Source organism: Schistocerca cancellata, chromosome 1 (assembly GCF_023864275.1).
Source record: "Schistocerca cancellata isolate TAMUIC-IGC-003103 chromosome 1, iqSchCanc2.1, whole genome shotgun sequence".
NCBI lineage: Eukaryota > Metazoa > Arthropoda > Insecta > Orthoptera > Acrididae > Schistocerca > Schistocerca cancellata.
The window spans coordinates 718,944,900-718,949,611 of record NC_064626.1 but is presented as its reverse complement, the minus strand read 5'-3'; positions in this window follow the sequence as shown (position 1 = coordinate 718,949,611).

The window sequence follows — 4,712 nt, the reverse complement described above, 5'->3', positions numbered from 1 at the left end:
GGGAAATGAAGAGTCTCCATATATCATGCGAAAGTAGAAATGATTTCCTTGTGACAGGTCCTGGCGATTTCCTGTTCCATCTTTGACAATTATCACTTGTGCTCTGTTTCTAACGAAATGTCTCGGAGAGAACTTGAAATACTACCGTATACGGCACTTCGCCACAAAAAAACATAGAATCAATCAAAGAATGCAGTGCAAGTGTGATCCTCTGGTTATATGCGACATATTCCTACTCGTATTCCTGCTACTACTACTACTACTGCTGCTACTACCACCACTATCACGAAATAATAATAATAACAATAATAATAATGCTTATTGAAAGCCAGTATTTCGAAGTATTTGATGTCTTACCCTTTCGTAGAGCTGTTTACTGACGGAGTTAGAAATAAAAGAGAAAGGTCTTATGTAATTCACTGGATCCAAATTACAAAATCGGCAAGTACATGAAAAATTAGGGACAAGGAATTTATTCTACGCACGTTGCACAAATGCAGAGTTCCGTTGGATGGCCACGTACGTAACTAACACTTCAAATGGACAAAACGCATTTCAACACCTTTGACTGGAAACTGAAGAGAGAAATAACCTGGTATACAAGCGTCAAAAAAGATCTAGAGGGGCATACAGCCACACGAAAAACAAAATCAAAACAAATTCACTACAACAATAATGACATTCTAGGCCTTCCGACATGAGAAACTGATCACTAGCGTCTAATGAATATCGTGCAAGACACACGAAATTGATCAGGTACATCTGGCTTAATCTAAAGAACAATAAATGAGAACAGCCTTCATAATGCTTGTAAACTTTTCGTGGTCCTTTACGCCCGACTAACAATATGACAAAAGAGTCTTAACTTCTTTCGTTACAACACCAATCAGTTCTAAAAGCATGGGTTAGATGTTACAAATGCGAAAATATAAAACTAAAGCCGAATGCCCTCTGCTCGGAATAGGCACGAACGGAAACTTCGGAAGCGTGCAGAGCGGACGGTCTGGAGGAGCTTCCACTGGGAGAAGCCACCACTGCCTGAGCTGTGAGGCGCTGCTGCCTCGTTGTTTGTCCACCGGGGTCGTCCTGCGATCGTGTAGGAGCAGGGCGGAGGCTGCAAGTTCGGCCCGCGGGCTGGCGCCGCCGAACCCACTCAGGCCGGGCCGCGGCCCGCCGCGTGTTTCCCCAGCAGATTACGCCCAACAGCCTTCTGCCCGTCCAACCCCGTCCCTGCTCCCCTTACCACCTTACTCCGTCCGTTGCCAGGAATCGACTTTCGGAAGCACAACCTTGGAACACCTCTGTCTGCCTAGAATAACGGACAGGTTTTCTTGACTCCAAACGGTCCTAGGATGTACCGCTAGACCATTTCCGCGGCCTTTACGAAACAACACACACTTTCCTTTAATACTGTATGTTTGACAAGTCCCGATCAGCTGTCTTTAGTTTTACTCTTCATATGTACAATATTTTATATATACTTTCGGAATCGTTTTGCATATCGTAATTCTCTTTTCACCCAGACGAATTGTGAAAACGTTTTCACTAAATGACATATAGTCTTCTCATAGCTACATTAGACACAATCCGCCCGGATGGCCGAGGACGTTCAAGTGCCGCTTCCAGGATTCAGGGAGGTGAGCCTCCCCCGAATCGAATCTGCGGTTTAACGACGAGAGTTATTAAGCCAGCCAGCGTGGATATTGTCTTTAGGCGGTTCCCGAATACAACAAGGTGAAAAGTGGGCCGGTACTCACGTCTCGCTTCTGACACACGCTAAGCACACATTTAAGAAACGTTCTCACACATGCACATGAGATTTACTCTAGACGCAGACAGACGGGGTACACAAGCTCCTTCCTGGGAACTCCATCCGGCCGCCTTCTGTCACCAATCTTTCCAAAACCCACAGGAGAATGCCAGGCAAGGAAGAAGAATAGGAGAAGAAGATTAATTACAGATACAGTAGTAGCAGCTTTGCTTTTCTGAGTGGAACTACAGTAATTTATGACGCCAGTAGCCGGCAGTTGTGGCCGAGCGGTTCTAAGCGCTTCAGTCCTGAACCGCGCGGCTGCTACGCTCGCAGGTTCGAATCCTGCCTCGGGCATGGATATGTGTGATGTCCTTAGGTTAGTTAGGTTTAAGTAGTTCTCAGTCTACGGGACTGATGACCAGAGACATTTGAACCATTTTATGAAGGCAGTATCGTAGCTTTAAAAGATAAGAATTCAACGGCGTTTCACTGTCCAAATCTGATTACTAGTTTCGAAGTGAGTGAAATATTTAGAATTTATCTGTTTTTAGAGTTCCGTACCTCAATCGGTGAGGACGGGACCCTTATACAATTACTCTGATGTCCGTCCTTCGGTGTGTTGTCTGTCTGTCAAGACCCCTTTTTCTCAGGGGATGGAAAGAGGTATCAAGTCGTCATTTATGCCACATAATAGCGTCTACTATTGCTTGGCGGTGTAAAAAATTTAAGTTTATAGGTCAATGCAATCAAAAGATATGGCCATTTCTGTCACATTTGTATACTCGCGAACTCACTCATCAAAATCTATGTGGTTCTTCCCATTAACCTAGAATCATGAAATCTGCCAAGAAGCAAAGTTACACAGTTCAGATAAAGGAAATAATCAGAAAATTGTTAGTTTGTAACTATATCATACAAAAAACAATTTTATCACTTGTTATAGATTTCAAACTTAAAACATTCGCGAAAGTCATGAAATTTTCGGGACAGAGATCTTGCAGTTATCAATGTAGATAACAGGCAGAAATCGTCGAGATTCCCGATTCCTGGGATGGATGAACTGTCTGTATACACAAATCAAATCTGTACAGATCTCTAGGAGCGCGAATCCATCTCACACCTGGCCGTTTCTTTAACACGAAAGCGACTACTCTGTCATGTGAAAGTTGATGATTTCATACCCAGCTAAGCAAATACGTCACATCGAATAAGCAAGAAACTGAGTGTTCTCACAGAATGAAACGTCTCTGAATTCGTCTTAGAATTATGAAACTAGCAACAGAAATTGCTATAGCTAAATTTAAAAGCAAAGGTGGTACAGATACCTCGTAATTAATATAGCTTTGAAAAGAAACTATGCATCATTTAGTGAGGACTTTCTCACTGTTCATTTGAGTAAAGGCAGAATTATGATATTTTCAACGGTGCAGGAAACATCTTTTAGTGAACAGGTTAGCTCAATCACCTTGTACAACGGAATCTTGAAAGATCTATATGACTGTCCAATAAATAGATGTTAGAATATGAAGTTATTTAAGTGTGAAATCGATAACACATTGTAAATACATCTCAACGCCCAAGAAATATATCTGGCAAAATGGATAAAAAATTTATTGCAAAATATCGCTGTTCTCCATAACTATTACAAAAAAATTTAAAAATATCATTGTTTTTAAACCAATGATGAGTTCTACGTCGATTGAGGAACATGTAACATGTTTCAGTGCATGAGTTGCATATTATAGACACCTATACTATTTCATAAATGCATCAAAATATCGAAACTCCCCCAAGAAGCGAAATTACGCACAATGCAGCGACTGTTTTCTACATGGTTAGTATTAGCTACTACTTTATCGAGATATTGCAACAGCTCTGACTCTTTCATACAACTACGTGCATTTCATACCATAAAAATTGAGGCATTTGCAATGTTACATATCAGTCAATAATACTGTGAAGTCTATGCTGCTGGGCATAAAACTATAGGACGCTTACAACCGTATATTACTGAAGGATATAAATCTCCTGTCTATTCAACATGACCAAGCGAGGTGGCGCAGTGGGCTGGACTCGCGTTCGGGAAGACGACGGTTCAATCCCTCGTCCGGCCATCCTGATTTAGGTTTTTCGTGATTTCCCTAAATGCTCCAGGAAAATGCCGGGATGGTTCCGTTGAAGGGGCACGGCCTACTTTCTTCCCCGTCCTTCCATAATCCGATGAGACCGATGACGTCGCTGTCTGGTCTCCTCCCCCAAACAACCCAACCCTCTATTCAACATGTGGGTTACACTTCGAAAAATACAAGGAAACCTATGCCCTCTGATTCTTAGTATTACACGCTTGACAAAGATACTTGGCGTGTTGAAGTGGAATCAAGAGCGAAACAGTGCCAAGAGATATATGAATTCCGGACTGCCTCGGTACATCAACAGGCTCAATCGATAGCTTAAAGTACGTCATAACGAAAACCTTAAAAGCTGCTCTAGTGTGTGTTTATTTATGGACTACCCGTTTCCATCAAGCGAACATTTTCAAGTGACCTACATAATAACACACATGTATGAATACATATTATAGATACCCAAATATGTAACATGAGTACCTGTCGTACATACCTGTGTTGGGATGTTGTGACTAAAAGTTACTATTAATTTATCTCAAACACCCAGGTTAGCAAAAAACTTGTTTACTTCTATAGTTCACTAAGATGGGTGACAGATTACACGGTAGTACTATCAGTTGACAGAGCGACTATAGAACATATATGTGTTAACATTACACGAAATAACCAACGAATTTTCTAAGATTGTGCTACAATAACTCTACTTGACTTTGGTAACAGTTTGCTGTGTGGCACTTGACGTCCTGCACCTAATGCAATGGAATATAATTAACTTTTCACCGCGTGCAATTAGAGAGGAAAACCGAATTACTCAGAGTAAGATAGAAATATGA